We start from the raw sequence: 12,058 nt of genomic DNA, 5'->3' as shown, positions 1-12,058 counted from the left end.
ATAGATTGGGTAGTTCAGAGTTTGCGTGTTGCATACATATGTCGGCATGTGTGGCAGGGAATATTATAGGTCCCCTTGGCAAGGCTGCTGTTGCTCAGTCAAACACCAGTCCTGATGCTGCTTGCTGTGGAAGGTGTTTAGGTGTGATTAACAGGTAACTCAGGAGACTTTGAGTAAAGCAGATTATCCTCTGTAATGTGGCTGGGCCTTAACCAGCCATCTGAAGGTTTTAAGAGCCAAGCGGGGCGTCTCCTGGTGGAGAAGGCACTAAATAGAAAACCAGCCTGGGTCTCCGGCTTACTGCCTTCCTGAAGTTAAACTCAAGACTACAACATGAACACCAAGCCTGAGTTTTCAGCCTGTTGGCCTACTCAGTTTGCACTTGCCAGTCTCCACAATTGTGGGCCAATTTCTTATAATCCCTCTCTCTCTTTCACTGTTGTACACATTTGTTTCTGAGGGGAAAAGAGAGGATCTCTGCGGGAAGCACTTGGGATCCAAGCAAGAAGCTCGGAGAATACAGGGTGACTGCCCGAAGCACCATTCTCGCCCTCCTGGCATATACCTACACAGTTTCCATGTCTTTTCCCCCCTGCCACGCTCTACTCTGCCCGCGTGCTAACTGTCCGTCTGTGTTGCCAAAGCACTTGGATATTCCTTTATGAAAGCACTGATTACCAGGCTCCCAAAGGTTTGCTGCCCCATATTTCCACGCTGGCCCTTCCGCAAGGGCAGGGAAGGCGTCGATCGACTAGGGATGGTGCTGGTCACCGGGAGGTGCTTCCCAGGGAGAGTGGCGGTTCAGCTGAGTTCTCCACGCTGCTCGGGCGGGCGAGGGGAAGGAGTGAAAGGGAGGTGGCATGGCAGTTCGAGGGAACAACATGTGCAAAGGCCCAGAGGACCGAAAGGTAGCGAGGGATCTGTAACGTGCGAACGGTAGCGGGTCCTGGTGAGAGGTAGGAGGAGGCGGGTCCGCCCGCGCAGGGCTGAGAGCGCGCGTGCGTAGAGGCGGAGCTCGAGGGGGCGGGGCGGGGCCGGGCGCGGAGGGGCGGGGCCGGGCGGGGGCGCGCTCCCCAGGCCCAGGCCGCGGGCGGCTGCTAGCCCTTCTGATTCTAGCCCTTGTCTCTTTCATCTAATCCGCTTCGCGCTTCTTTTGAGGGGGGCACCTGCAATGAGGACGAGGGACTGCGAAGTGGTGCTTCTCGGAAGAAGGGACACATGCCAGCTTTAACACGAACTGTGGTCTCCGACTCCGTGCTCTTTGCTTTCAGGGCAAAGACCTGCGTGGAGCGCGGGGTGCAGTGAAGCAATGGCTTCGCCTCCCTCCGCAGGCTTTTGCAGAACTGAAGATTCATGTTTGCCGCGGAGTCTCTAAATAAGAGGGGGCGCGTTTAATTTTGTTATATTTAAGAAATCTGCATTCAGCTGCCAAAGAACGACCTGACGCCTTCCCCGCTTCCTCCCCTTCACCTCCCGTCTCCCTGGGGTCCGTGGGTCGGAATTGGATTAACCACACACAAAGGACGAATCCGGGAGCTCGCCCAGCGTGGTGCTGTTGGCGCGCAGCGCAAACGACAACAGAGCCTTCAAGCACCAGAGGGAGACTCTCGCTGTGAGCCCGGATAGCTCAGTCGGTAGAGCATCAGACTTTTAATCTGAGGGTCCAGGGTTCAAGTCCCTGTTCGGGCGATACTGTAACCTTTTTCCTAGTAATTTAAAAATGAGAACCAGCGCTCGGGAACAGCTTTCGTTATCCGGGTGCCTTCAGAGAAGGGAGTAAAATCTTGGGAGAGTGGAGGCTGCGAGTCCAGCCGCTTCCTGGAAAAGCCCGGCCCCCGCGAGGACGGACAGTGCGAACTTTTGTGCGAAGGTCCCCCGGGAGACCCGCAGTGCACTGCTGGAGGGAATTAAGTACGCGGTTTTATTCTGCAGCCACCGGCGGGGCCGCGGAGGTCCCAGTTACTGCTGTGTTCACAGGAAGGGGGAACCGATGCTTCAGGACGTCCCTGCGCCTCCTTCGGGCGCCGTCCCCCTTGGCTGTCTTGCGGGCAGCCTTGACCCCTCTGGGGCTCCCTCCCGCTAGGTGCGGGGGATTACAGCACGGATCCTGCACCAACAAGCCACATTACTAGCCTTCTAGAGAATATTTCTGCACTCTGAAAAAGAAGAGAAGGCCATCTAGAAACAGAAGCGCCAAATAGAGCAGTTTTCTCTCTAAATGAAGTCTTCTCTTCCCCCCCACCCTCACCCCACAGTGTGACCCTGAACACAGGGGAGGAGGTGAGGCGGCGATGGCAGCTTTGCTGAGGGAGGAAGAACGTGCGTATTGGAAAGAGTGCCTTCAAGGGGCTGGAGAAAACCCAAGAGTCAGCTCGCACCGACTACAAACTAACAAAGGAAGCACTCGGCTCCGGCGAGGTATTGAGGAAGTTGGGTTGTGGACAAAAGAGAAAGACTAAAACTAATTTCCCTGGTAGGTGAAGGAAAGGTACATTCTTGCATCACTAGAGATGGAGCCTTTTTTTTTTTTTCTTTGTCTCTGCCAGGCAACGGAAGAAAGTCCATCTTGATCTCCTTAGCAGGATGGGGCCTAGGTTGATTGAGTCAGCTGCCCCCTTAGCCGATGGGTTGTGCTCCCCAGGGAGTGCTGATTAGTGGAGCAGGGCCAGGATGGAGGTAGCTCTCAAGAGGGAGGCAGGGCTTGCCCTGCAGGCTGGAGTGCCTGATGCCGCGCCTGCACACACCCACGGTTAGCTCGTCTCCGAAGCGCAGCTTTATCAGGAGAAAGGGAATCAGAGCAAGAGCATCCAACAAGGCCTGCACAGTGCTTAGTAGAGTTTTGCCCCGAGGCAAACATTCAATATATTGTAGAGTATTCTCATTATTAATAGTCTTCAAGAGTTTTCAATCTAGGGAGGAAACAGGATACAAATGGAAACACAGAAGGAATCACTTCACAGGAAACATACTCCCCATATGCCCAAGATCATAAGCCCATACTCATGTGATCTGTGTTGGTTGATATGTGCTGAAGGGACAGCAAGGGTGGAGTGGTTTGGTTGGGTCAGTGAGGCTACCTTCTTGAAGAAATTGAATCATGGGGCTAATCTGGCGTCCCAGGGAGAGAAACAAGGTGAGGAGCTGTGGCAGACACTCTTCTCTCTGAGGAAGTTCCTTGGAAAGGGATCAAGTGCACTTCTGGCAACCTTAAAAAGTGAAGTGTCTGTTCCAATCATTTCCTGACTGAACAAAAACAGAGCAGGCTGGGGCAGGAGAGGACAGGGGTGGAGACATTCAGGACTCCTAGTTCCTCCGTCCCTCCTCAACTCAAGTTCACTCCCTCTGCCTTTCCCCAAAGGGGGAAAAGTGAGAAAAAAGAAAAAACAAAACCCAAACCAAAAAATCAACCAAACAAAACCCTAACATCAGTTTTGACCAAGACTTTTTGGGCTGGACAGCTCTGGTTCAATTCTGGATGATTTGAGGCGTATCAGTTATTTCATTTAGAAATTACCATATCATCAACCTTACGGCAGGGGTGAGGCGGGTGGGGATCAAATAAGACCACATAAGTTCATGGGGCTGGGCACACGGTAGGCACTTATTAAGTGGCCGTTTACTCTTACTAGGGCCCTGGGGAGAGGTAGAGAAAGCATTAGGAAGAACGCGAAATTTTCCTCACATGCCAGGGATTACTTTTCTCATTCACTGCCCTCCAAACCTCAGAGCGGAATTGGGAACTGAAAAGGCGGAGATAAGTGAAAAGTTCTTTTTTCTTTCTTTTAAATTTCCTTAACAGGGTAGCAAGGGCTCCTGCCTCCGCCGAAATAGCTCAGTTGGGAGAGCGTTAGACTGAAGATCTAAAGGTCCCTGGTTCGATCCCGGGTTTCGGCAGCGTTTTTGCCGACCCACGTTGGGACCGAGGTGCCGACCCACGTTGGTACCGAGGTGCGTTCGTTTCCGTAGAGCCCCGCCCAGTGCCTCCGGGTGCGCCTGCGCAGTGCCCGTGCCGGCCTCAGGGCGCGTGCCAACCCCCCGCGCGTGCGCAGCGGATGCGTGTGTGTTGAGGGGAGGCGGGTGTCTCACGCGCGTGCTCACCCTCGCGCTTGCGCAGCGGCCTTGCGGGTCTCGGCGCGCGCTCAGGGGAGGCTAAGGTGCTTCACTTGGTACGGGGAGGGTTCGGAGGCTTAGTCCTCGTAGCGAAGTCCGGAGCCGCGGAGTGCCCGGCATTAGTCGCACCACCGCACACCAGGCTCCCTAGTGTTTGTTCGCAGTTCCCAGTGCGGTCAGCTCTCCAGGCTCGCAAGGTTTTCTCGTGGGCGACAGACGTGCAGACTGCCCTCAAAAACGTTTGTCTGCGAAGCCAAACCCAAAAGCCAGGGCCTCTCGTGGGCGCGCCCGAAATCTGGTGAAGGATGGTCCCCAGCCGGAAATGTGACTCATAAGCACGTGTCTCTATTTGAAAGAGTCCTTGGAACCTCAGCTTTCTCACCATGCCTTTAATAAACGGGGCGCCAATTACTGTCAGGAGCATTGCTGTCGGGAATGACGATGGGGGTGCAGTTTATTGGCGTTTTGTATATGAAAGTAATACACGTAAGTTTCAACGAAAAAAACATCTGAAGGCACAGTAACATTCCAAAGTTGGAAGAGAAAAACCTGAGCGTTGAAGGCTTGATATTGAGCACCGTGCGCATGCGCGAAGTCCGAGGCCGGTCAGGCCCACAAGGGGGTACCCTTCTCTCCCAGCGCGGAAGGGATCCCAGCGGTGCTTTGCATAACCCCTTACCTGGGGGTCTAAGAATGGTGTTAACAGTCTCAAATTTGTTTTTGGAGTTTAAAATAACCTACGCCCGAACAGGGACTTGAACCCTGGACCCTCAGATTAAAAGTCTGATGCTCTACCGACTGAGCTATCCGGGCTCACAAGGAAAGTTCTTTCCTAACTCTATCCGCAGGGAAATAGTCCACGTGGCTGTACATTTTTCTTATTGAATTAATATCCTGAGACCCTTTACTGATTTCTTGAGGGTGGAAGTACAAAATCAAGATCCAGTGGGTGTTGGGCTGAATGGAACCCTTCTCTGTCCCATCAGAGATAGACTTTAAAGAAAAAACCTGCTGTCTCGCCTGCTCCGCCCCCGTGCTGCTCCCCTTCCCCTTCCCCCCTCCCCCGCCAACTAAGCGTTGGCACAGGATAAAGGGAACGTCCCCTAAAGAATTCTCCAGATTTAGGAACTCCGGGCGTGCTTCTGGTTGAGCAGCGGGATTTTTATTCCAGTGTTGGTCTTTGAAGAGCCCCGGAGTGTCCTGTTGGTGGCGTATTAAGAATAACTGATTAGACATTCATCGAGTGCATGCTGCTCCCCAGCACCTAAGCAAACTTGAGCTGCAAAGACCCAGCCCTGGTCCTCAGTGCAGCAGAAAGCTACACTAACAGACGCACTCAATCAAGCATTTTGATGGTGGGAAACTGGCTTTTTGCAGGCTCCGGGCTGACACCAGAAGTAAGGGCAGCCAAGTCTTCTAGGGGGCTAGAGAAGCTGTGAATGGTTACTGGGCCCCTGTAGTCTTGGAAAGAATTCTGAGCAGAGGGACGAGCAGACAGGAAGTTCTCCAGGGAATCTGAACATTTTTCCAGAGCTTTTGCTGAACGGTTTAGGCCAGGTGGGATTTTATATTTTGAGAAAGTCCTGTTATCCTGGCAGCTGTATCTCGGACTCAACTAATTTTTTCATTCATCCTGCTCCCTCATTGCCATATCCTTTCTTGAGGTATTGGACAAGATCCCTTGAAAGGAAGGGAATCCTATGATGTAGAACCTCACGCCATTTTCGTCCTGCTTGGAGTTCAGAGACACTCCCCTGTGTTGGGGGAACGTTGAGGTTTGCATTCTTTGTGAAATGTACTTGATGCGAAATGTATCAGGAATGAAACGTATCAGCATGTTTAAAAGGTAACCTGTTATGAAAGATATCCATGTTATGGTAAGCAAAAACACAAGATGCTACACAGTATGTATGGGATATTTGTGGAAAACAATAAAGGATCTGTATAGGAATATATTTTCTTTATACATTTTGTATATTTGGGGTTTGCCTGTACATAAGAGATGTTTAAGGATAGAAAACAATAAAAATGGCTACATTTTGTAAGAGGAGGCTCTCACCATTTCCTTTAGGTACAACTGTGTTATTGGAGCAAAGAAAATGCATTCTTTTCATGTAATCTGTTAAATTCTTCTAACCTTCTGGGATCACACAGGGAGCCCTTCAGATCCAGGCATCCCTAATCCTGTGTTTTCTACAGATCCCAGAAAAGAAAGGTTAAAAGCACAAATTTTCTTTCCAGTAAGGGTGTGTGTGTGTGAGGGGGGAGTCCCTCCATGTCTCATGATTTGAGAGGGGAATCACTCTATTGAAAAATCACAAATGAATAAGGTAGTGTTCACAAGTGAGGATGTGCATCTCTAAGAATCAGATGACAAGTCTAGATTCCACCAAGAAAACTAAAACCAGGTCCCCCCTGGTGAGGAGCTGCTGGTGCTGGGAAGTCAGTCCCGGGGGACTTAGTGAGCCTCTGGCCTAACCTCAGCTTCTTACAACAGGGCTCTGTTCACAGGGCCTGCTCAGTACAACACTGAGTGCGGGCGATCCAGAAGATCTGCTTCCTGAGACAAGACTAGATCCACAGGTACCAAACACTGAGAACCAAAGTCCCAAACTGTATGTCATTGAGCGTTAACAGCGGGGAACTGGCCTACTCAGCATAGAGAGGGTTCACTGGAGCTGTCTGTATTTCATTTAACAGCCGCTGTGCTTTTTTCCACTTCCTTCCATCCTCCCCAACCCCCCGGTCTTGAAATGCCATCCTCTCCCCACTTTCCAAGTTTCTTTGGTTTGGAATGTTCCCTTTGATCTTTAAAGACCAGATTGAGGACTTGCCCAGAGATCCCTGCTTGATCCTCTCCAGATCAGGTTACGTGCTGGGGGCCTCTGAGGCTGTCACTATTGCTGTACTCACCACACCCTACCTTCAACACCTGTCTGAAGACACACAGTCTTTCCTCCTCCAACGTTTCTGCTGGGAGGCAGACAGTCCCTGTGTGTCCCCAGTGCCTGGCTGGTGGCTGGCATAGATCAAGCTCTCAAAAAGGTTGCGCAATGAATGAGGGCCATGGGTCAGGGGAAGATTTGGAGAGCAGAACTGGTTCCTGGGAGGTTTTGTTTGGTAGAGACAGAGGGAGAACATTCCTGTCAAGGCGAATGATTTCCACAAATGGAATGATGTTGCCCTGAGAAAGTTCTATGCCACTCTATTGTGCCACCCCGTTTTATTTACTTTGTAGCGCTCATTGCCATCTGAAATTCTGTTTATTTGCTTGTTTATAAACCATCTCTTCCCTCTGTCACTCTGTGATGTAAGTGCCTCTGGATAAGGCATATTGTTGGTAAGGACCTTGTCTTTTTTGTTACCCTCATTTTTTAGCTTTTACTTTTCCAGAATTTTCTGGATTCCCATAACCCCGGCGTTTAGAACAGTACTTGCCATAACGCAGGATCTTAAGAAATAACTGTTGACTAATTTCAAAGGGTGAACGCTTTTACTCCCCACCCCACCCCAACGTAGTACAGTTTTACACGGACCCTTTCCTTCAGTTTTCCAAACCATCAACTCTGAATTTCTTGCTACACTTTCCGTTTCTGGCAAAAACACTAACAGTCAGATTAACACGTCATTGCCATGTAACCATTCAGGCTGTCTTTGTTACTTCCGTCCATCATAGTCTCTCAGCCTGTTAAGACTGAAAACACACAGAGGGTCGCAACTGTTTACCATCTTGAAAGCCCTCGGGAAACTCAAAGCGTAAGTTCCTGTTTAGAAAAGCAGACGAGCCTTTACCAGAAGTGGGGTTCGAACCCACGAGGATATAAATCCATTGGATCTTAAGTCCAACGCCTTAACCACTCGGCCATTCTGGTACGCTGCAAGCGCGCGTTCATTTTTAGCCCACTTGAGCAATATGGAGTTACTGAAGTTTCAAAACAATTAGAAATTTTGATTGTGAATGTAAAAGCGCAATGTGGGTGCAAAAAAGTCTCCGAAACTTAACACGTCTCGCTAATTTCTCCACCTCCAGTCACCGGAAACTCTGGGGCCCCCTAAAGGCGACTGGAAAGACTCGGGTGACGAATCTCCCAACACCATCACACGAGAGGACCCAACAGGAAGTTGGAATGAGTTTCCTTCCTTTTCCTAGGGGACGAGTGGGATGGGGAATTTTAAAGGTGTCCAGGTGGGATTTTTTCTTTACTTCCTTCCTCTACCAAAACAAAAGCGACTCTGGTGGGACTCGAACCCACAACCTTTGAATACCTCCATCTGTCTAGAAGTCCAATGCGCTATCCATTGCGCCACAGAGCCAGGCACTCCTCCCTTCTCCGCGCTGCTTACATCAAGGCAGGCGCGCCGTCTGCCCCGGGACACTCGTCGCGGGTCCGGTTGCGCCTTCTTTCTCGGAGAAGCGGCGGAGCGCGTGCAGCCGAGAAGAAGCGTGGGTGGGAGCTGCGCTTGGCAGTCCGAGAGCCTTCTGACAGTTTCTCTGCGGGAGCGATGGCCGGGCCTCTACGCTCAGTCTCCGCCCACACTGGAAAGAGAAAGCTCTTTAAGTGCACTTACCACACCCTGGACGGCTGCTGCACCGCGCGGTTCCATAGTGTAGCGGTTAGCACATCTGCTTTACGCGCAGAAGGTCCTGGGTTCGAGCCCCAGTGGAACCACGAGGTTGTCCTTATTCCTTTTAGGGACATTTTCAGGCTTTTCCTTTGTCAGCCAGACCTTGAGTTTTACCCCGGGTAGCGAGAGACGCTGCGGTCCAGCCCGGGGCTTGGCGCTGAGCCAGGCCGCGCGGGCTCCCGGCCGGTGGGCGCCTGCGCAGATCGACCGACGCGGCTGCGGCGACGTGACGCCTCTGGGGACGTGCAGGCGCCGGGACCCGGCTCCAGGCACAGCGCGCCTCCGCGCCTGCGCCTCCCCGACCCCCACCGCGGCGCCCCCTCCCAGGGCCTGGGCCGGGGTCCTGGGCTCACCTGCTCCTCCGCCATCTTAGAAAGTTGCTGACACCGCTCAATGGGAGGATATCCGGAGGGTCACCGCCTTCCCGTGTTGATTAACTCCAACGTCACCGATCTCATGATTTATTGAAATTAAACATCTTTTTGGAAAATTATACGCACATGTTAAAGAATTCAAAGAGCTCTGCGTGTCCTACCGTGATGCGCCCCTCTGACAAAGCTTGTCTCCGTGACCAAACTCTAGCCTGGCTCCTCTGGGTCAACCAGGCCTGTCCACCTCGGCCTTGAACAAACAACCAGGCTGTTTCTAGCAGCATCCCTAAGGTCCCCTGACAGTGCTGCCTGAGAAGACTGGCCAATTTACTGTTGGCTCCAGCCAGCGCCTGACACAGGGCCCCTGTCTCTCAGCCTCTGTGGGAAGGTAGGAGCCTAACTTGTTGGAGTTAAGAACCAGTTAGCAAACCCACATGGGGTTTTCAGGGACCAGCTCCATCCGTTTCCAGATTTTTATAATTTTCGCTTCCCTGGGCCTACTGAGCTGCGATCACTCCCCTCCTGTCCCCTTATGGTACAAATCGAAGTTGAGTGCAGTTCACGCTGGACACTTTTCCCTCTTGCCATAGTATATTACTGATTAGAATCTGTGCTCTCGCCTTTAACTCGTGTCCAGCTTTCTCTTGGACACCTCCCATCTTTCATCTGCTGGGAGTTTCTTTTGTGACTCTTCAGAGATATTCTTTGCACTCACCAGTATAGATGCCCATTTCCTTTATTAGCCACTTAGGATTTTTGTACAAAAGAAAGCATATGATTGATACTGCTCCCCTCACCCCAACAATATTCTGGAAATCTTTCTATGTCATTGTTGAGTCTGCTTGTTCTTTGGCTTCCAGTGCTTGGATGTACCACAATTGTTTAGTCTGTGGTATTTAATGAACAACTAACTCGTGTTCCATCTTACAGACAATTCTGTGGTGGATTTCCTTGTTGATTGGTTTTGGAGTGGAACATAAGAGTAATAATAGCAAAAGCTTATCTAGGCATTTCCTATGTGGCTAGGCAGGAGACTGACTCAGGTGAGACTCGCCATGATTGTATTATTATCTAACCCATTTGGGACCCAAAGAAGCAGCATAGAGAGGGTAGGTAATTGCCCAGGGTCACACGGGCCAGGGACAGAATAGGGTACCAACCTAGACAGAGTATTGCCTATTTGCCTTAGAAAAGGAATTGCTGGGCATATATATGTTATATTTCTATGAATGCCTTCACCTCCAGAATCTGGACAATATTACATTCCTACCAACGTGACAGTGCTTGCTTCATCTCAGTCTCTCTCAAATAAAAAGTATTAACAGGCTTTTAGGTCTCTTTGCCTTTTGAAAGAGGAACATGTTTTAGTTTACCTGTCTTTTATGAGAGTAAGGTTGAATACTTTTTCATATGCTTAAAAACCATTCTCTTTCCTCCCTATCTTCCTTTTCCCCTTTCTCCCTTCCTTCCGTCCTGCAATCTGTTGAATCCTTTTGTACAATTTTCTATTATATTGTTAATGTGTTCTTATTGATTTTTAGGTGCTTTTTATAAATATAGATTTAGATATGTTTTGCAAATGTATCTCCCAGACTTGCTGTTTGTCTCTTAATTTTTATTTTTGCTATTTTATGCTATGTAGCAATTTAAAACTGTTAATGTAGTCAAATTCATTATCCCTGTGTTTATTATTTTTTTTTGGGGGGGGGAGCTTTAAAATTTCCTGCCCAGAAAGTGCTTCCCCATTCTGAGATTATATTCCAAAAATGAAGCTATATTTTCTCCAGATTATTTCCTTAAAATTTATCTGTTGCATCTTTGGTCCTTTTGAAAAATCTATAACTAGGTGCTGTGGTCTAGTGTTTGTGCCCCCCCCCCCCCCCCCCGCCCCCCAGCCAAGCTCATATGATGAAAGCTAATCCTCAGTGTGATGGAGGGGGGCTTTGGAAGGTCCTGAGGATAAAACCCTTATGTGGGATGAGTGCCCTTTTAAGAGTGACCCCAGAAAGTTCCCTCACCCCTTCTGCCATGTAGGACACCAAGAAGACAGTGATTGATCTATGAATGAGGATATGGCATTTTCACCAAACATCAAATCTGCTAGTGCCTTGATCTTGGACTTCCTAGCCTCCAGAACTGCGAGATAGATTTCTGCTGCTATTCTAAGCCACCCAGTCTGTGGTATTTTTGTTACAGTAGCCTGAACAGACTAAGGCACTGGGTAAGCCATGAGACAGGGACATTAGACCCCTCTAAAGGGATTTTGTAAGTCGCTCTGGAGGACTTGGATGTGTAGATCAGTCAACTTGGTAAAAATCACATAGGTTCCAAAAATTAAACTGGTTCTGCCTGTCTCTAGCTTCAAAGTTCCTTAACATCCTTTCCTTAGAACTTTCCAGGAGATCTGCTGACATAGGCTTTCCCTCTGGTACTCCTTGGGCTCATCAAAGCAGCTTCCTTCTGCTTTTCTGTGTTGCATACGCTAGGCTCCTTCCCTTCTCACAAAGGGCTTAGCTCTGGGTAGTGCACAGACCACAGAAGCTCAAACTGTAGACTCCAGAGCCAAACTGTGGCTTCAATTCCTGGTTCTGCCACTCTTGATTATGTGACTGTGACACAGTACATCACCTGTTTGTGCTGTATGACACTGGCTTTGTTGCCTAACTGCTCTGGGCCACAGTTTCCTCCTCTGTAAAATGCAAATACAGATCAGGTTAGATTCTCAAGAGGATTTAGTAAATTACTGTATGTGAAGCATTTCATTTATTTATTTATTTATTTGAGAGAGAGAGAGAGAATCCCATCCAGGCTCCACACTCAGTGCAGAGCCCAGCTCACGGCTTGATCCCACAGTCCTGAGATCATGACTTGAGCTGAAATCAAGAGTCAGTGTTTCAACCAATTGAGCCCCCAGGCTCCCCTGTATATAAAGTTATTTCAGATGAAATGCA

The 12,058-nt window shown here is 49.7% G+C and overlaps 1 long non-coding RNA gene and 6 other non-coding genes across 7 annotated transcripts; 3 read left to right on the top strand and 4 right to left on the bottom strand.

Annotated features, from left to right (window-relative positions):
• Positions 1-1,616: 1,616 nt before the first annotated feature.
• Positions 1,617-1,689, top strand: TRNAK-UUU. The gene has a single exon. It is a non-coding gene; the product is annotated as a tRNA-Lys (tRNA).
• Positions 1,690-3,821: 2,132 nt separating this feature from the next.
• On the top strand, positions 3,822-3,894 carry TRNAF-GAA. The gene has a single exon. It is a non-coding gene; the product is annotated as a tRNA-Phe (tRNA).
• Positions 3,895-4,850: 956 nt separating this feature from the next.
• Positions 4,851-4,923, bottom strand: TRNAK-UUU. Its single transcript has one exon. It is a non-coding gene; the product is annotated as a tRNA-Lys (tRNA).
• A 2,637-nt stretch (positions 4,924-7,560) lies between these two features.
• Positions 7,561-8,927, bottom strand: LOC120240358. Its single transcript, XR_005530629.1, has 2 exons — positions 8,839-8,927; positions 7,561-8,647 (listed from the first exon to the last, which is right to left on the bottom strand). It is a non-coding gene; the product is annotated as an uncharacterized LOC120240358 (long non-coding RNA).
• Positions 7,900-7,982, bottom strand: TRNAL-UAA. Its single transcript has one exon. It is a non-coding gene; the product is annotated as a tRNA-Leu (tRNA).
• TRNAR-UCU lies at positions 8,339-8,424 on the bottom strand. The gene is given in 2 exon segments: positions 8,339-8,374; positions 8,388-8,424. It is a non-coding gene; the product is annotated as a tRNA-Arg (tRNA).
• On the top strand, positions 8,708-8,780 carry TRNAV-UAC. Its single transcript has one exon. It is a non-coding gene; the product is annotated as a tRNA-Val (tRNA).
• Positions 8,928-12,058: the final 3,131 nt, after the last annotated feature.

This window comes from Hyaena hyaena, unplaced genomic scaffold (assembly GCF_003009895.1).
Source record: "Hyaena hyaena isolate Hyena2069 unplaced genomic scaffold, ASM300989v1 scaffold_252, whole genome shotgun sequence".
NCBI lineage: Eukaryota > Metazoa > Chordata > Mammalia > Carnivora > Hyaenidae > Hyaena > Hyaena hyaena.
Note: the sequence above shows the minus strand (reverse complement) of the source record. Positions and strands in the feature narration are given on the sequence as shown.